The 21,486-nt window shown below is 36.6% G+C and overlaps 1 protein-coding gene across 2 annotated transcripts in view; it reads left to right on the top strand.

Annotated features, from left to right (window-relative positions):
- tln2b (talin 2b) overlaps positions 1-21,486 on the top strand; it is a 138,493-nt gene that overhangs the window by 30,035 nt on the left and 86,972 nt on the right. The gene's annotated exons all lie outside the window — the stretch shown is intronic.

Raw genomic sequence — 21,486 nt, 5'->3', positions numbered from 1 at the left:
TTCACATTCAGCAATATTGAGTGTTTAGACAATTTGCCCTACAGAAAAAAGTGTCTTTGTCTATATTGAGATCATTTCTGTCTGATGCATTGTGTTAAAAACTGGGCATCATTAGCCATACAGCACATGCAACTACTTGCCTTCAAAAGACAAAAAAAAAGACACAAAAGCATTTTCTGAAAAGTTGAGACATTTCCAAGATGAACCATTCTAAAAAAAGAAACTGTGTAGAGCTATTTCTCTCTGTAGGCGCCCACATACGCCCTATTCAATAGAAACAATAAAAAAAAAAGATGTTCAGAAAAAAAGCAATCTCAGTTTGAAGCAGCTGCTCATTCTTTGAGGTGTTGTGATGGTTTCTGAGTTGTGACTAGAGAATAGGGAATAACAACATGGAATTTAATGAGTTCCTTCAGGTAGGTAAAGAATAGTATCCTAACTTGGACGCACACAATACGACTGTGATCATTTCCAGATGTTCCTTTTAATGAATGAATAGATTAATGAGGCTTTTATCTAAGATAGAGATACCTCATATGTGTATGATGAAAGCAGATGTTCATCAAACTTTCTCTTTGATATTCATATCATGACTTTTTAATATTAACTCGATGTAATTTTAATCACCAGGCTTTATGTGAATCTTATGCCCCAATTCCTTTAGTGCATCTCTTATTTGATGTAAATATGTTATTGTTGCTCCTTAAAAGGCAGAAATCATAAGTATTGAAATTATCAGCTCCCTCAGTGCCCCTACTTTATTAATTACAAGAGTGTGTCAGCATTAATGAGTTGTAATCCATTACGGCAGAATACACAAAGTCAATTAGTGAATCTCAGGAAGCCAGTACTTCATGGCAAATTGCTGTGCTGCACAATACCGGGTACGTCTTAACTTTCAGCAGAAAGCACGGTCTAACTACAAGGATGACCTGCAGGTTGCAGACTAGGCTAGAAATGTAACATTTACAAACTATAATGGAGTTAGACAATAGATTAGAACAGAAATCAAAATCACCAGATGTCAGCATGTTATTAAAAACATACCCCACATTTTCAATACCAAGCTGGTTTTAATTAATATTAGGTATGTTATGAAACCCCAAAGTTTGCCTTTGATCTGTTTGATACTATACCCCAAGTTTAGCATCTGGGAAACATGTTTGTTCAGATTCTCGAAATGTTTGTCAATTTCCTGCAGAATAAGCAGATGTTTAGTTTGAGCAACCCTTGCAGGTAGCTTAGAAATGTGAAAATCTGAATCTTTTTCTCAGCGCTCAGCTTTTGTTGCCAGCACAACCAGTAAATATGTTTTCATGTCAGTTTCTTTCATACGAGTTCTTACATCTTTTGTCTCAATCCAGCTTATACTGTAGTTTAAAACTTATAATAACTTTAATAAAAATTTGATTTGTCAAGTCAACAAAATATAGTTTATAAAATAATGTATCGTTGTCGTAGGCTAGGATTCATGCAAGCTGTTACCCCCTGTATGCTACACAACACACAATGAGGCTGAAACTCGGCCTAATCAAAAAAATCTCACAACTGGAGAATCGGCCTGAAAAGGGCAAAAAATCATACAGTGTATGCATTTAGATGTATAGCCCTGTTCAATCACATCAGATCTAATCACCTTTGCTCCTCTGCAAGCAGTAAAGTTCTGTAGAAGATTATCAATCAGCCATGTTTTATGAGTGCAACAGGACAATGCCAAGATAGCTAGAAGACTGTGGGGTTAAGGACAAGTAATTTTAAAGTATAGTTTTTTGATTTGTTAAACCTTTTTTGTGACTAAGCTTCTAAAATCTGTTATTCTGTTAAACTCAGCGACTGACATCTTCTCTTAAGCTTAACGTATCCTTACAGTTTATTTTATATGAGCAAATTTTTGAGAAAAAGTGTCTCTGCTTCAGAAAATGACAGTTTTGCTTTAAACTGCAAAATATTTAGTGCTCCTTTAACCCAAAACCTCAATCACAAACTTTACGATTCAGTGTAGAGGAGATCTGTGACAGAGTGGTTCAGTTTGTGTTTACCACTTGTCCCTTATTCTTTCTTCTAATTTCTAATGCTTAAATTTAAACATTAGTTTGAAACTTTGCTTCACTTACTATCTTACTATACTATTATGTTGCAGTTTCCATCTATTTATGTTTAGGTTAAAGCTATTACTTCTGGATTATTGGATAAAATTGTTTATTTTGTTTGAAAGTATATTCATGGTATTTGTTTCCTTTTTACTCACCATTGTTCGTCTAAGTATTTCGTGCTAAATTGACTAGATGATGTAATCCATTACCTTGCTGGGTTCTACCATTTAGAGGATTTCCTTTGGAGTTATTCTTTGTTTGTTTTTCTTTAAAGTAACTTTTTGAGTTATCTTGTATCACATTGTTTATTTTGCAGACTCTTTCTTTATGTAGATGAGTTTGTAAATTAGATTAATTTTATTCTTGTTTCTCTGTTTAGACTTTGTTTTTTTTTTTCTACCTGTTTAATTGCGGCTTGGTCCACTCAAGTGCAGGTGTGTTGCCACTTGGCTATATAAGCACTGAGCTCTTGGAAGCTCAGGAAGGGAGGAACGTTGGTCGTTTGGTGCATGGCGCGTGTTTTGAAGCTGCTCTGCTTGTGGAGAAATGTCCTGGGCCGTGAGTAGTGAGGAAACAGGAAGCGATTCTTGTGGGATGGAAGAGGGAAATAGTGACAATGAAGGTTGGAAGATAGCAGCATCAAAAAATGAGAAAAAGCGGAAAAAACAGAGATCAGTTAAAGGGGAATCTAGTTCAGAACAATCCAGTGATGATCAATCCATACATTCCACAGCACAACAAAATGAATTCAAAGTCATATTCAAAGTCGTTAATCAGGCAGACTCTTTTACAAACTGGAATCCGGTTCACTTAACAAAAACCATCAATAAACTTGTTGGAGAAGTCAGAGGTGCCAGAATTCTGTACAGTGGAGACCTGCTAATTAACTGCAGAGACAGCGCCCAGCAAGGCAAAGCAATACGTATTAACAAAATTGACGGGATAAGAGTTCAGTGCAGCCTAATGGAGAACAAAAAGATCAGCAGGGGAGTCATTGGAGGAGTTCCTCTGAAAATTTCTGAAAAAGAGATTCTGGAAAACATAAGCGGTGCAAAAGTAAAAGAAGTAAAACGGTTAAAAACAACAAGAAACGGAGAAAGATCTGACAGTTTATCTGTACTAATTAAATTCGAGGAAGAGCAATTACCAAGCAAAGTATTCATCGGTTACATCAGTTACAATGTCAAAATCTACAATCCACCACCATTGAGATGTTTCAAATGTCAAAAATTCGGACACATTGCAGCAGTTTGTAAAGGGAAACAGAGGTGTGGAAGGTGTGCAGGAGAACATGAATATGGTAAATGTGGAAAAGAAGCTAAAATAAAATGCTGTAATTGTGGTGGAGAACATACTGCTGCTTATCGCGGCTGTGAAGCAAGCAAAAGGTCTGAAGAAATAAAAAAAATGAAATTTGAGCTTGGAATAACTTATGCTGAAGCTGCAAAAAGGATCCCATCTCAGTCAGAAAAACCCAAACCTACAGTTCAACACACGGCAAATTTCAAACCTCTAGAGAAATCTCCAAAAATTGATGAAGACTCACTAATTGTTAAAAAGACAAATTTTGTTCTTTTCATGGTGGAAGTGATTAATTGTACTGCTCAGACGACAAAAAAAACAGAAAAAATCAAAATAATAGTGAAGGCTGCAGAAAAATATCTGGATGTTAAAGATATGAACTGGGAGATGGTTGGAAGCATGATGGAAAGACCAATGGGACCATCAGAAACTGGCAGAGGTACGATGACCTAGAGTAAATTAAAATTATACGGGCAAATGTAATTTAGTATAATTTAGTATTATGTGGGTTTAAGTTACACAGGTTATTTTATTGTATTTTTTTTTTTTTTTTTTTTTTTTTTTTTTTTTTTTTTTTTTTTTTTTTTTTTTTTTTTTTTTTTTTTTGGGGGGGGTGAATCGTTTCCTGTTTCCTTGCTTTACTCCATATCAGTTGGTGGCGGTAATGCACATTTCACAAGTTTGCCAACCGCCATAAAATCTCATAAGAAGAAGAAGAAGCTCAGGAAGGTTTGTCAGAGTGAAATGCTGAATAAAAGACAACAGAGAAACTGGAACCGGTGGCTGAAGCTGTTTTTTTTTTTTTTTGGTTCACCTTATTCATCCTCGACCAAACTACCTCGCAAGATCACATGACACAGAAGGTAGCCTCAGCAGCCCAGAAAGTCCAGAAAATCCTTTCGTCTTTAGATTTTTTTTAGACAACCCAGACTCCTTAGATTTGCAAGGTCTCCAATATAATCTGCAAACTTTACCTATGAAGATATGCTGTTTTAAGGAGAACCAAAACCTCAGCTCTCTGTTGGTGCAGTTCACATCACAGACAGTAGGCCAACAAGTATCAGACGTTAAGTTTAGTGAGGGACTAACACAGCAGTCATTAAAAATGCATTGATTAGGGCGCTCCAATATTTGAAATGGATCAGAATATCATTATGACTATTGGATCTTCTGTAATTAATCCCTCAATCAATATATTAAAAGATAACCATAGATTTATCCAAAGAAGCAAGACAGTGCGGTTAACTGGAAGCAGAAATTTTACCAAAGGCACATTTATCATGTGCTTTTAGGTGGGCATGGCTTTCTTAGCATTTTCATAAAGCCTCACTTTTGAGCTTAATGAGCCATGTAGCTGTTTGAGCCTGATGATTCACTTTACATTTTGCTGCCACTGAGAGCCAATCATTGAGTGAGCAAAGGGTATTGGTCTGCATCCACATTAGTTGTCGTGTATCCAATAGTCTCTAAGCTCATTACTATAATCAGGTTAAAGTGAGAGGAGCTAGGGGGTGCTTGGCCCAAGGTTTGTTTCCCCTCGACTTACCCAGTGAGGCCGAGAACCTCTCACATAAGCCCCGGCAGAGCTGATGGGACATGGCCATGTAGATGCCTGCTCCTAATGATTCCCTCCTGCTGATTCTGTTTGTGTGAAACCAACACTGTGGTGTTTAGCTTCATCCATAACGAGCAGCTTGTAATTGTAAAGCCCTTCTGACACACCTATTGTTTTTTAAGTTGCTGAGCGATTTACTCTTGCAAACGCTAATTATAAACAGCAAATCATTCCTTGCTATGTTTTTGCACAACTTAAGCAAATCAACAGATTTTAAAAATTATTTTATTAAGGTTATTCTAAAAATAACAACAGTAATGCATTAGAAAAATTAAACTGTATTATTATTACTGCCTAAAGGGAAGGGCTTCGTTCGGTTGAGTTACTTTTGGTTCTCCACATTTTACTGAGCAACAGAAGCTTTGATTAAGCACTAATAACAGTGTTTGTCATGCATTTTTTTTGCCTCAAATGCTTATTCAGTGATTCTATTTTATATTTCAGTTTTAAAACATCTTTTGCTTCTGCTTTAGCCTTTTATCTGTCCTTGTGACAAACTGCAGCAGTTAAGTGAAAGTTATTTGGAAACAGTTCAGCTGATTTCTAGTAGCTATAGCAGGTACATTTAAGCACAGAAGGTGCTCGTACACATTTAGGAAGTTTCACCTACCACTTTTAACTTTCATTTCCTAAAAAAGCAAAAAAGCATTTTCTCTTACCTGGCCGAATAAATGTTAAATAATCCGATAAAAATGAATTAAAAACAACTTGCAGCAAGCACATATGAAACATCAGCCTGTAATTCTTTAAAGCTTATTTACGATTTTTACAACCTTTCCTTTTTCAAGTTTCTTATAACCGGGCATACACTGTACGATATTTTGCCCTTTTCGGGCCGATTCTCCAGTTGTGCAAGAATTTTTTTCAATCGGGCTGACTTTCAGCCTAATCGTGCGTTGTGTAGTGTACAGAGGGTAGCAACGGGCGATGAGCCTCACACGACCACCTCCCGATCAGGAGTCATAAGGCTTTGTGGCGTGGCATAACGTAGCGCAGACGCACTTCAATATTGAGCATAAATAAAAAATATCTACGTCATACCTGCGAAAAGCTCACTGTTGCCAACTCAGCAACTTTTTAATAGTCTTTTTTTTTTTTTTTTTCAAAAGATGAACAACCTAGTGACTTTTTTCTGGATTTTTAGAGACTTTGGTCACAACACATTTGGCTTTCAAAGCACTCAAAGGTGCTCTGTTTTAGAAGCTTGTCATGTAGCAGCCTTTATTTAATCAACACAGACACAGACAGAAGAGCAACACATCTTAGTTTCCCCGTTAAAAATGAGTCACAGGCGCAAACTTCTCATGAGTCAGCAGGCTATACAAATCATTTTTTACTTGCTGGGGTTATTTTTTTTCCTTTGAAATTGAATTTGAGAACATAGCTGGATGAATTTAGCTGGATTAAATATTGTGGTTTTTGGATTTAGGTAAGAATATTAATGGCTGCTTTAAATAACTGTATAGAGTTCATCTTTAGTTTTATATTTATGTAGAGTTTTTAATCAATTTCTGTATCGCCAGTGTTGATATTCCTCTTTCCTTTTGCCTTGATCAAAGCATATCTAAATAAATTAGCTGATGACTTCATCTACACCATATTATAAAAAGCCAACTTTTTTTGTTGGACAGTTGGCAACAGTGTCCAAGGTTTCATTGTTTTCATGACTTTGTAAACTATCTTGACCAGAGTATGTTGTCTGCAGGACTTTACTGTTAAAGTTCAGTGAAAAATTGCTTACTTCTACACACATGCATGTTTCTGCATTCTGACTACCGGTACTACTGTTCTGTGACTAGAAGCGTCTTCATTGGTGCTGCGAACACTGGTAATTTAAGAACTGCATTTTGTAAATTGAGTTTATCTTTCTATGCAAGACATTGCCCAGCCTTGATGTCAATTTTCCTATTTATCCTAAAAACTTTATTGCTACAGTAGAATGTTGTTGTTGGTTGTATTGTTGAAGTCAAAATTATGTTTTAGGTCACTGTATCTATTCCACTGAAATTAGAAAGCCTACAAAAAGTACAGTTAGTTTTCTTACAGCATGTTTGGAGCTAAAAAATAACTGTAATGTGAGGAACTCATACCAAGACTTGGACTGTGGCATGAATGTTTGACATCCTCATCCATCTATTTTCGTTTGTTCTGCTGTGTCCTGGGCTAAAAGCTTTGTAACAGTGAGATGCTTTTGTTGATTTAAGTACTCTGCTTCTAACTAGTGTTGCATCGATACTGATACCAATATCAGGCAGGGTCCCAATCCAGCACTAAAATGGTGGTATCAGCGTGTACTGACAAATAGGGCACCAAGAACCAAAAGTTTATTCAACTATTGTCACCCATTCCAGGTAGGCAATAAAAAGTTTTACTGGATTCCAATTGTATTATTCTTTTTCCTGCTTCACAAAGGTAGGCAGCAGCTTGACAAAGCCATGATGGCCACTATTTTACATCCTAGTAGAATGCTGTTCTTCATATCTACACACACACATCAATTTCAAACAGATGGTATCGGTATCAGCCGATACTGCACAGTATCGGGACCATAAATGGCATCGGCGCAACACTACTTCTAACAGTGGATTCCTTTTCTAAAACACATTCAGAACCACATTAGTACATATTGGCCTTGTTTGTTGTACAAACAGGGAATTTGACTTTGGTTACCATTACTTATTGTATACCATTGTATTTGTTAGATATATATAACATCTATTTTAACGTAATCCAGTTAAAACTGTTTTTTATATGTCAAGAAAACAATCTAAGATATCCATAATATGCTGTACTGATATCACATTTAATTGTTTGTGTATATGATACTAGCTTACTGCTTATGTGTCTCCAAAGGTTCTTCTTCTTTCAGTCAAGCATGTTTTAATGCCAATTGTTTCACACTTTCATTTTTTCATGTTTTGTGGTATATTTGTCTTTTTCCAAGCATCACATTATTCCTTAGATGTGTTTTTGCTTTACTTGAGGTTGTACAGCTGCAATTCTAAGCAAAGAATTTTACATAGCTGAGATTTCCTCCAGTCCCCTAGTTATTGGGTTTAAAGCATTTGTGCTTTCAGGAAACCTGTATACTTATTTTTATTTGACAATATACCAAGACTTTCCACATAGTTTTTGCATCTGTGGTTTATTGGCCAGATTTTTATGAAGCTGACTTCAGCCAGAAATGTTTGTTTCTTGTAATCAGAAACACTTTTGGTTGTAGATGGGATGGGAATAATCTCTACGCTTCTACTCATGTTACAAAATCTGTATGATAGATTGCACTTGCTATACTACTTTTCAGCACTTTGAAATGCTTTCCCTTAACTAAAAGATGTTTACTCCTTTATAGAAATTTTAATAAAAATTATGAAATCTGCACAAATGAGGGGGACATTATTAGAAAAAAAGTATTACTAGCACCCCTGCCTTTTGACGTCTTTCACCAGTTAAGACATCCACGTGTTCAGCAGTTCTCCCACAGGCAGACTTTGCATGAAAAACCTTGTAAAGTGTGTGATGAGAAGTTGCTGTATATTTCTCCTCCAGCCAATTTAAACATTTCATTCTCCCATTCTTACTGAGACCAAAACAAAGCTGCAAGGAATCATACAATTATACCACAACTCAACCCAACAAAAAAGTAACCCTAAATGGTAACATTTTCTTTGTCTTTTTTAACAGGGGTTTTTAAAGAGTTCCCTCCAATATTTTTTTAAAGTTATTTCATGTGTACATGTCTTTAGTAATTATTGAAAGAACTATTTTAGAAAGCTTATTAATTAATTAAGTCTGCCTATTAAAAAGAGATACAGTGGATAAGGAGCTTTAATTATGGCAGACAAGATATTTACAGCTCCTTAGAACCTTTAAAAAGATCTCTCTTCAGAAATCCTGCTTATTCCTTAAAGAATTTACTATGTAGTTTTGTGCTTTCTGGAGCAAATCTTCCCTGTAATATATAAATCTATGGATCAGTTGGCAACATTTCAAAGAGGTATGTTCTCACTGGGGATCACTCCACCTGGAATGTAGTTTCTCAGCTAAAACCCCACTAAAGTGGTAAAGGTGACGCTTTCACAGAGAGATGTTCTTATTTTTAAGTCACGCTGTCAAACTGAATCAAAGTTGCTCCAATCAATCTCTTTTTGTGCTGAATATTTTCATGTTTTCGTGACAGGATAGCTGTGAGACCTTCTGGTTGACATCAGGATTAAATTGTCATGTGCATAGACATTATATTGTAAAACGTCTTTCTTATTCTTTGTCTTCTTGATGCTTGAAAGTAAACAGCTAGAATGTTTATTTTTACTGAGTGTATCCACACAAACTTAGCAAAGTGATTATATTGAATTGTCTGCCTTGACCTGAGGGCAGATTGGAGGTTAGTGCTCCTGTCCAGCCTTATATGTCCAGGAAAAGGTGGGCACAGCAGCAGTCATGGTAACTGTGGGCAGAATAGCTGACCTGGAAACAATAGGCCAAAAACATGGCCTCTCTGTGAACTGTTTGATAACACAGTTTTTCCCCACTATCAACAGAGTGGTTTTATTGTTGCAAAAACCTTTTTATATTCTGAAACATCAGAAAGTTGTTTAGGAGGGATTTTTAAAATATTCTAAGATGTGCTTGATAATCCATATAAACTTTGCTTAAAGAGCTGGAAGACTGAATCTACATCACTCTCTGTCTTGATTCTCCCTGTACAGCATGCCAGAGGATGTTAAATGTTGATAGAGTCCCTTGGTGTTTCGCACTTTGGAGTTAAGGTGCTGTGGATGTTCTGTTCCACTGCTCTTGATACTGTAATCAGCATGCAAGTGCGGAGGGGCAGTCAGCCAGTGGAGTGTGAGAAAGAGGCTCAGCAGGAGATTGGAGTCACCTGATTCGGAGGAAATGACATTTTTGGCAGCATATACTGCAGCCCTATCCACCTTGAGACAAGATAAGGTGTACCCACAAATCTATTCTGTCGTTCATGCTGTGTGTCGAAAAACAGAGCAGGCACTTTGGGAAACAGTAAAGGATCTTTTTTTTTTAAACCAGATCTCAGAGTGGAAAAATCATAAGTAGCTGGTTTCTCGTATTAGTGTGTACGTGTACATTTTTTAAAACAAGGTTGTGCCTCAGCTTACCACTGTAACTTGCATGTGTCTCTTCAGCTGTCTGCACATACCTAGTTCTTATTTCTCAGTGATTTTGGCTTGATTTTGTGGCGGTCCCAAAGCAACAAAAAGGAGGATGTAACTACAACGTCTTCATTGGTGCCACGAAAACTTGTGCAACGCATTTTTTTAAGCTATTTTTGAAAATATAATGTGTTGAACTGGGCCTGAGTTAGAGGTGCATGTGGGTCAGTCTTTTTTACATTTTCACTGTGGAAAGATTCATTGGAAATATTTATGTCAATGAAGTCTTAAAAGTTTGTATTGAGAATTAAGTTGAATCACTCAGTGTGTTCAATTGGTGTTTTATGTAAGATCCACATTACATGCCTCTCCAGACACTGCACTGCTCAGTTTGTGCTGCAAGCCCTAACACTAACTGCCATATCATATATTGTGTGTTTTTATTAGAATATTTTCTTTTATCCCTGTATTTCTATTTAGAATACGACCATTTGAAATCTGTCAGTTTTCCCATCCTAACCGTCACCCTTTTAAATGTGATGCCATAATTTTAAGAGTTTGTTCTGCCTTGTGCTTAATATTTTTTTTCAATCATCACTGTCAAATCTGGAAAGTGTGTGCCTGCTACTCTTAAACTTCTTTGATGTATCACAATTAACAGGCTTTAGCTGGTTTGACTCTGCTGTCTTGTTGAATATTTTTACTGAACAGATTTCTAAACATTCCAGTTGAGACATGAAATATGAATATGAATAGTTGCAGATTCCCCTGACATATTTAAAGCTGTCCCTTATGTACATGCCTAAAACTGTTTCACTTATGTGCAAGTGTTGAATTTCTCAAGCTATTCACGCTCCATTTTGTCATTTATGAAGCTCCTCTACACCTTTAAGAAAGCATAAAGCTAGGTTTAAGATCACATTTAAGCATCAGATAAAGCACAGGTCATTGTAACACATTCAACCATCCTGTTATCTGCTGAGATTTTCACTCTCTTAGTAGAACGTCAGTTCTTTCTTCTGGTTTCATGTCATGCCTGTTAAATTAGTTTAAATTTGAATGTTATCTTAAACTGGATGGTGACCTGTCCAGGGTTGTGCTTTGCCTTTTGCCCATAGACTGCTGGAGATAGGCACCAGCCCCACAGTGACTCTGACAGATGTAGCGGAAGAAGTTGGATAAATGTTTTGTTAAGACTATTGTCATAATAACAATATATCCAATATGTAGAATTTATTTGGAGAAATATAAAAGAAGCCCAAACAATGTCACAGAGTCAGTGACTTCTAAGCAGTTTGTCTTTTTAACCACTTTAAATGGTTGATTTCAACGGTGTGTTAATTTGGCATTAGTACCTTTCAAACTGAAATGGTGTGTCAGTGTATACTTGTATGGCTTATGTATGATGCATTTAGTGCATAATTAGTGAAAAGATCTTTTTTTTTTTTTTTTGTTAGTTTTCACATAACCCATAACTGCTTATTTTAGTCAGGCTGAAATATGTCTGATTGAAGCCACCAGTCTACCTCTTGATCCATCTCTAGTTTAAACATCCTGTCTGCTCACTAACATTGCCACCACATAAATGATCCCTTGTAAGTATGGCAAGACTTGAACTGTTCTGCTCAACATGTCAGTTGTTTTTATGACTTACGAAGTTGCTCTTTGAAATTTCTGCTATAGTAAATACTGACATGGTATTTCATTTTAAATGGATCTAAACTTATGCGCTTGATAAACAACAACTTTCTGCAGAAACCTGTTATGACTGCTACAGAGATAAAATGATCATTTGGATGTAATTGTGAAGAATTATTGTCTTCTAGTCTGAGTACCGAGGGTTGTTCAATGTTGCAACCCTCAAACCTTCCATATGGCATACTTAGCAGTAGTTAACTGGCAGCCATATGTGGACTGACTGTTTAAAGCCGCATGATTAACACCTGCTCAATATGTAGCAGTAAAACTACTCAGAAAATACAGAGGCTGTTTAGATGTAATTGGTGCCCCTATGCTCTGTTTTCATATTATATTTGTTTTGCTATCAGCTGAAAAAAAGATGCATTCAAATTGTAAAGGTACTTATGGCTGAAAAATGGGACTAATCAGGATAACGTGATTCCGATGACGTGGGGGGGTTATTTTATGTAGGTTTTGCATCTATTATTGCATTCAGTAACATGTAAATGAAATATTTGACTAGCATATGCAGGAGGCACAGATAGCCACTCCCTCTGAGGGATGATCCAGAAGCTCGATCAGTCATTATGCAGACAAAGTAAGACATTGACTGCTTAACTCACTGCAGCTGCTGGGTGGAGTGTTCCTCCAACACTGGCTGTTTCTGTCTCTTATTTATCAAGAAGTCAGAACTCAAAATACAAAAAAAAAAAAAAAACAATAATTTGAGAACCTTTTTTGTTCTTGAACAGTAATGAAGAATGCATTTGACTTCAAATACAGTATACATCACTTGGAGACATTGGTATCTAATGCACTGACTGCTCTGTAATAAATTATTAATAATCACTAAAGACTTAGCTTCCTATAATCTGCTGCCAAGTAATAGTGAAAGCGATGGGCATTCAAGAATAGGGAACAAGCTGCTGTTCTTTTTTTTTGCTCCGCTTCTCCTGTGGATCCTTTGAAGCAGTGCTGCAGGAAGCTCTACATCAGTGGATATTTTTAGTGTAAGAGGAGATGTTCTCTTCCTCCTTGCAACAAGGGCAAGATTGATAGATTCTGTCAGTTCCTCTACCCGGGAATTACATTATAACAGTACGTGTCACCCTGGAGAACACCATGTAATTCTCATAGCAGGTCATAAAAGTATGGTTTCTAAGATTTTTCACGGAAAAAAGTATTAGTTGTTCTCAACTGGAAGCATTGGACTATTAATAAGCCCAGCTGTGAGAGAATACAACACCATAATTGTAAAGTTTAAAAACCACTGTGTTGAAACCAGCAGAATCAGGATTATTTTGGTAACCCATTCATGGATCAAAAATGGGTATAAAAATCATTGATGTGACACAACTGAGTTGGGTTGTGGGTTTGACACTTCATATAGTCAATGTTTTTTTCTTTTCAAACCATTAACATTTGTCAACCTAATCAATGCCTATTAAAAGGGCTTTTTATTGAATCACCCATCATCTGGCTTACTAAAAGGTTAAAATGATGCTTTATTAACATGATCAGACTGAGAAAATAATGGGATTACAAAATGATAAGTCCACTTATTTTTTTACATACAGCAAGCCTGTGAGTAAGATCATTCATCATCATTTACAGTATAACTTACGAGTGTAATATCTTGAAGCTGTATGCCACACAACTTGAAGATATTAAAAGGAATCCTGGCATTTTGAGACAAGAAGGGGTGTGGTGAAATGTCGAAACTGAGTCTGCCCTCACTACTGTATATTTGCCTAGTCAATAATGATAGACTATCTCAGTGTATATCTTGTTTTTCACCAACCAAATGCTATTTCTCGTATTTTTATTGAAGTTTTTGGAGTAATATTTGTTGGGAAAGAAGAGGTTATTGTTCAATTTTTTCAGTTCAACTGCAGCTTAAATTGGTGTGTTTTTGGAAAATACATTTTCTTGTCACTTTGTCATTTTTCTATAAAAAGTAACTATTCCAAATATAAAAATAAGAAATCAGCTTTCACATAATAAACGTACTAAATGACAGTTGTTTTAGCGTAATAGCAATTTTTGTGAAACTGCTGACCAAATGGCATCTTGCTTGTCCTTGTTGGGGTTAGTATTACAATTATGGCTTATTGAGTATTTTGCCATGCTTTTAGCTTGCGTTAAATTCGTAACTCTTTTTCCACATATAAATTTCAAAGTGATTAAACTAACTCTTCTTTCTGTTTACATTTAGCACAATTGTAATTTAAGCATAACGCTATGTAGACATTTAAGTGTGAAATTTAAATATTAAGGAAATAAGGAATCACTAAGCAACATTTTTAACTTAATAATATTCCCTTCTAAGTCCCTGTAATGGTAATCTAAGTATTCATGAGACTAATCAGGAGTCTGTCATCTTGCGCTACCATCTCTGGTCGGAATAATCACACATTCAACTTTCTGTGCCAGTGACTTGATGGAGATTTTGTTGCTCTGTTCTCATTGTTGCAGTACGACAAACAGCTTTATGACAATTTAAAGCCATTGGCTTCAATAGACACAGAAACAGAAAAGAATAGAAAATGTCAATCAGATAGGGACTGAGCTCAGAAGAGTGAGTATGTCGAAAATGTTTAGAACATGATGAGAACAAAATCTGCCCTTATAGCTGACCTTGATTACTTGATTCATTCACCTGCCGTTCCTGCCCCACTCTCTAATTACGACTCATCTTATTCACCTTCTCCCTCTACTATATATACGATTCAGCCCACCTATCGGGGCCAGATCATAGTACAACCTTTGTCAGATTGTTTCATTAGTTTTGAGTTTATTTCCAAGGTTTGTCTCCTTGTTCCAGTGGTTTGAGAGGTTTTTAGTGTTTGTCTTGTCTCCTGATCATGTCCTGGCTCCTAGGTAGGAGTACAATTTTAAGTTCCATAAGCATGGCTCCAAGGTGGAGCCATTTTAAAGTTGTGCAGTAATCCTGGTACCATGTCTTGTCTCTGTCCCTTAACCACTGAGCCTGCCTGTCTGCATCTGTGCGTTTCTGTCTGAGCTCATTGCACGAAGCATGGAACTCTGAACCTGCCTTCACAATCTGTGGATTCTTGGAACCCTGGATCTGTCTATTCCTTTGTGGACCGGAACCCCTGACTGGACTACAGACTCCTGGATTCCAAAACTCTTCCAGTCTGATGTGTTTCCCTGACCTGGATCGGCCTCCTGCCTGCTCACTGAGGTTGCTGCCTTGTTGTAACTTTGGGTGGATCTGCGCCGCAGCACGTTTGGCAGTCCACCGGCTGGATCCTGCCTGAGAGGATGGACTGAGCTCTTTAACCAGAGAGTCAGCGGTGGGACTGTGCCCCACCCCCCTGCTGCAGTCACTGCAGTCCCCAAATCCACAGATCCACTTCTGTTATGTTTAGTTTTGCTTTAATAAATGCTTTGATCTTTCCTACTGTCTGCCTCACCTTGAATACTGGGCACATCTGTCCTATTTTTTGACAGATCTACTTTTAGTGGCACTAAAAAACACACAGAGGCTGAATTATGCTATAAGAGCAATTGAAAAGAGAGGCAGACTCGCATCTCATTGACTTGGGTAAAAGTAACAGGTGGCTGCGAAAAGGCTACTGCACACTAGTTGATATTAGATACTGTACAACTACAGTATACCCTCATTTTCAGACATGTGGTCATGATATGCATCTTCCAGCAGCAGTAACAGCTCTGTAGCTGTGGGGTACATGGAGGTCAGGAAGTGCTTTGAACAGTGCTATTTTTCAAAGATCCTGTCAGTAGAGTCCCTCTAAAAAATTACCTAGTGTGGTTTTAACTTTTTACATGTTTTTCATATTAAGGTTGGGTTTTATTTTCAGAAAGCAGAACTGCGATATTTGAATAAAATGCTATTTCTGTGTAAGGATTTCGATGTTTTGCATAAAATTGACCTTGTTTAGGGTCACACAGTTCTCCCTGTACAACTAGGCTAATTCTTTTTTGCTTGGAATGTAGATACATGATGAGAAAATAGGACATATGATGTGTGTGGTAAAATATATTTTAAGATTTTTTTTTCCTAGACAGCTTTCTTAAGTGATGATGTTCTCATCAATCCTGCAAACTGCTGATGCCAGACTTCATCTAAGGCCTGCGATTATACCACACTAGATGTTTTAAATTACACAACAGAAGTGGTTCACCTGCCTTGAAAAACATTTTTTTTTTGTAGAGTAATCATATATAATAGCTACCTGCTGCTTTACTGACTATTATGTTTGTGCTTTAGAGTTTATTTTTTCAGCTGATTCACAGCTTGTTAAATTGTAATAGCTGTCCTTTACAGTACAGTAGCTTTGCTTGCTGTGGAGCTGCTATAATATCAGCCTATTATCCAAGGATTCTGTTTTTATTTTCACACTCATAACTCTTGTTTGTGTGGGGGAAAAAATGATAGACTAGTATTCACATCTTTTCTATATTTTTAGGAATGTGTGTACATTTTCTGAGTGAGTATAAATTGATATATTCACCTGGGAAGCCTTGTTAGTTTCAGGTTGTCTCATCTCAATCTGTTTACCTTAATGGTCCTCTACTATAGTTCACAGAGGCTGGGTCCTCTAATTAACAGCTAATTACCCTAAGCTGGCCTCGTAACACTAATGAAGCAACAGATCTTGGCTCGAGAACACAATCCATTCTTTATTACTTTTGAGGCCGTGGGACTGTTTTCTGACTATTTTGAGAAGATTTTTGTGAAGGTTTATAAATATAATAGCACCATGTTTGGGTCCCGGCTCCTGGAGAATCTTGTAAATGAAGAGGAGGCTTGTGTCACTAGATCATTTGAGAATTTAAAGGAGGAGTTATTATGCTGCTTCCATCCTAATTACGCTCGCACCAGAATGTTAGTTCTCAAATTATCTAAATATATTGTAATGCATTTGGTATTACTGCTTCTGTGGGCATCGGGTCACTCCACTGATCAAGGTCCCACAGAAAGGTACTACAAGTAATTGAAGCTGCAATGCTCAGGCAACCATACATAAGTTAGGAGCTTTAAGCCCTAGCAAGGTGCTTCTACCTCCAAGTTTTCCATATAGGCTGGATGAGGGTTAAAGGCAATTAAGCGGTAGCTGTTTTCAGATTTAACCTTTGTTCGACAATAGTCTTAGCATTATTCATTAAATACAGCTTCAGGCTTTAGATCTGATGAAATACTGATAATCTTTTTTTCCCCACAGCAAGGTAAAGTTTATGATAAAGGTGTCAGGTAGTTCTGGGTTGATTTGTTTTTGCTTTTTTTTTTTTTTTTTTTTTACAATAAAAAACAATAAAAAAAAACATTTAAAAAAAATCTGTATGACATCATAGATGGGGCTGAATTGCATTGTGAATGTATATTATCTGAAGAAAATGTACGTAGACCTACCAATGACAGTTTAGTATTTGTCACCAAGCACTGCTGACAACAGTTGCTTAAAATGAGGTCAGTGTTCATGATTTAGGAAAACAGACAGTAGGTAAATAAGGTGACAGTGGGGGACAGTTTGGTAAAAGTTACTGGCCCAAAATTTGATTCGACATATGTCAGTCACAAACTCAAGATTTTTAAAAGATACTGCCACACTAACAATTTAAATGAATTGTGCCAATATGGCCCTGTGATGGCGACCTGTTCTCACCCGTAGGTGGCTGGAGATAGGGACCGGCACCCCCCGTGACCCTGCTTGAGATAAACGTGATGGAAACTGGATGGATGGATGGTGCTAATATAATATCTGGGTTCGCTGTGCTTCTTTAGAATGCAGTCATGAAACCTTTCCTCTAATAATAAATCCTGAAGGTTAATATCTGGTTTTACTGCAGAACATTGATCAAAAGCACATCAGCAGGTCCACCTCTAAACGACTGTAAAACCGACCTGCAGAGTCTTCATAAGTAGACTTCGATACAGTTGAGATGCTGTGACCTTAAACTCTTTGGACTGGGAAACACTTCAATTTGAATTGAATAGAATAATTTTAAACCACAAAAGGAAGGTCAAAAATCCCTCCAATAATAGCCCAATTGTATATAGTTTCAGCACATATTGTATACAGTTATTGTAATAGTAATTGTATATCCTTATAGTAATTGTATATAGTTTAGAGATAAACTTTTCAGACAGGGATGGGTTGGTTTGAACAGTTTATTTTTCTTTATGGCTTCTGTTATTTAGGAGTTATTTTATGCATTTCTGTTAAGGTAATAACTTAAGTAGTTTATTCAGTGTTAATATTTAAGATCGGAACCAAATTCTGCTTGTTGCCATTAAACAGTGTAAATAATCCCAGATTGGACTGTTGATCATGTTTCTGCTTTAGCATCCCTCCGTCCCCTCCGGTATTTCTACTCCTTCAAATACCAGTGAGGCATCAGGGGGAAAAGTGTGCCTTTAAAGATGAATACTAATTTGCATCACTTAGTTGATGTTTAACAGTGTTAAACATTGTGGAGTTTATAGAGTGGTCTTATTCCAATCTAAATGAGTTCTAATCATCTTTTAGTATTTTTGCTCAAGGGTACTGTCTAGCCACTTCTTCAGCTATCCGCTGACAGACCACCACACTTGCTGATCTTGAGATCTGTTCTGTTGCCTGTTGTACACAGCCACTCATTAGAGCTGTTTCCTGTCCAGATGGCTCCTGCCCTGTCTGGCCTTCATTGACTTGTCCATGTTTAGACTCCCCAGCTTGCTACTCTTTGGCCATTTTCATCTCTTGCTATTTGGTGCAGTAAACAAACATGATTTAACTCACGACCCTTTTCTAATGGAGCAGTAAACGTCGGTGGTGATCAAATTACTTTCTAACGGCATCATCCTAATGTAGAAAGTGTAATACAATATATTAATATGATTCAGAGAAACACAAGAGAGATGTCTCTTGCAAGAGAGCAGAACTAATTAAGTTGCTCACTGGAGTGTTTGCATGAGGATCTTGGAGCCTCTCACTCTCATGTAAGATTGGGGATTATCACTATCTCTTTTGGATTTTCTTTAGATTTTCTGAAATATTTGTGGATTCAACCAATTTATACTGAAGAAGCTACTGTTGCATCTCTGCTAATAAGTTATCTGAAATGGTTCCCATTAAAATTGAAGCTTGCCGTTTTGTTGGGATGAAATTTTAAGAAACCTTCGTGTATTTACCATGTGGTGGGGCACATATCTGACATGTCTGTTGGGGACCTGTGTGTTGTCAGTCTTGGGTCCTGTAAGTGCATGTTATTAGGAGAGCATCTGTAAAATGGTTGGATAACGAAAACTCAGTGGGGCTTCTCTGCCAGCTTGTAAAGATGGGAGTACATGCAGCGTCATTACCTCCTCTCCTTTGTGTGTCTTTCTGTCTCATTGAGAGAGGGGAACTATTAGAGAGGAACCCTCAACTATGACAGAGGCCCATTCACAACTTCATCATTACAAGAAAATGTCCTTTTCAGACTTTCTCTGGTAAGACTCAGAGGGAGGTCACAAACCCCCCCACAAATTTTGAATCGGGTTTTTGTCATGTGAATGTTTGCCCTTAGACAAGTCCCCCGAGAAATGCATGTTTGTCATTAGGGGTCAATAAATGAACAAAAAAATTATCAGTACGATGAAGAAATAATTTTGGTTTAAGATTAGTGAGTGTTCTTAAAATAGCCAGCATTGCAAAGATCTGACTTTTCAATAGTAAGTTTGGCAAAATGCTGATTCGAAACCTCCCCGAAAAGTAATCAATGTTTTTTTGTTTTCTTTTTCATCTCTGTTTTGCACCGCCCTTCAAAATGTATGTTAGAAGCAGAGGCAGATACACTGTTTAATTAAAGAAAACTTGATGTTAGATGCTGTTTTCAGGCATTTTTGAACAAAGAAAATAAGAGAAATGTATCTTAAACATTTTAATATCTTACATCAAAGATTAGCTTTGTTTGCAGTGTTTTCATAGATAATGTAGAACATTTTTCTAAACAAAATTTTCTAACATGCTCCTAAAATTTCCATTTTCATTGTGTCTTGCTGCTGCACTTAGCCTTCTTGGTGTCCATGGAAGTCTTCCTTCCTCTTTAAAAGCAACCATATAATGGAATAACAGATATGTCTAATTTGAAATAGCCATTTACACCATTGTGTTCCACTGACTTTATTATTGAAGCTTGATTAATGCAAAACATTACTAAATTTAGGTCTAGCTCACAACGTCCATACTGAAGAGTAGCACTAGGTGGCCTGATTTGAGATTAATATTTTTTATTTCATTTTCTTGCAAAAAATGATTTACTATATATATACAGTTCTAAAGAAACTTCTACAAAAGACCAGAATACAGCAATGCAAATATGTGAAACTGCTGTGTTAAATATAAAAGAAAATCCCATTACAAATGTTCATCATGCTAAGTTATGATAGATCAAATATGCTGTCTGTATCAGCCAGTCCTGCCTATGGACTTATCGTTAATTTTGATAGAATCTAAAATTTTAGTCCCATCATAGCCTTTTGTTATCTTCTCTTACGGTTTTTGTCAGCTATATCTTCATGGAGGAAAGCCCGTGAAGGTCTTTCTGTAATTAAGAAAGAAAATAATTTCATTACGGAGAGAAGAAATGGTCATCCTGGAATTGAATAGAGCTTTCTAAAAACATTTGATTTCTTCTGCCTACAATATTCAAATCCGTTTTTTGGTGTGTTTTTTTGTTGTTTTTTTTACAAAATTTTTCTTTTCATCATCAGATTGTAATTGAGTTTTTATTCCTATCTATTCCTAGCTTTCATTTTGAGTTTCTGATAGACGTATCAATACTGCAAAAAGTATTTATACTTCAATGCTGTATCTGGAAATAATACTATTTTGTCATGGAATCGATACCAAAGACAAGTGGTATATACATTTTTTTTGCTGCTGTTAAATTTAGATGCCTGGGTTATTTTATTTTGCACACTTATTTAACTAGCATCTGCTGGTGAGATTGAAATAGGAGAGTTTTTCAGATAAAATTTTTTCTGTCATGCAAATAATTATTTGTCATTTTTTACTTCACTGGTATAGAAAATGGTATTGAGTATTCCTGTATATGGATATTTAGTTGTATCGTGACAACTCCATGTTCTGGCTGGTGTATAACCAGTCTTTGTTGACAAATTGGTTAAAATACTAGCCATTTGATTTCTGACTGCATCTTTGTTAAATACTAATTACTTCTCTATTAGTTTTTTTTTCCCTTTATGATATCTGTTAAATTCATTAGTTTTTACAATCTAACATTTCAAGGTTTTGGGAAGTTGAACATTTTTAACTAGAGTGTTACACCAATTTGGTCCATAAAAGAAGTGAGAGTACAACTTAGATAATCAAAAATCCAGAAGTGGTAGTGTTTCTAGGTGGCCTATTTATTAGGGGTTGGTATTGCCAAAGGAGTCACGTTTCGATTCAAATCACGATTCACAGGCCACGATGCGATTCTATCGCGATGCATCACAATACTTGAATTATTGCGATGCATTGCAATATTTTCTCCTCCATGTTTTGTTTTTGAATGACTCGGCGCAGTAGAAATGCTTGTGACACAAGGCAGTGTGCATCAACACATCCGCAGCGACATCTACTGGACTGGAAGTTGTATTACACTTGTTTTTGGCTGATGTTCGCCAACCATTCATGCAACTTACTCATTTTTT

Source organism: Cyprinodon tularosa, unplaced genomic scaffold (genome assembly GCF_016077235.1).
Source record: "Cyprinodon tularosa strain WSP-4 unplaced genomic scaffold, ASM1607723v1 ctg71, whole genome shotgun sequence".
Taxonomy (NCBI): domain Eukaryota; kingdom Metazoa; phylum Chordata; class Actinopteri; order Cyprinodontiformes; family Cyprinodontidae; genus Cyprinodon; species Cyprinodon tularosa.
The sequence above is the reverse complement of the archived record's forward strand: the minus strand, read 5'-3'. Positions and strand labels throughout refer to the sequence as shown.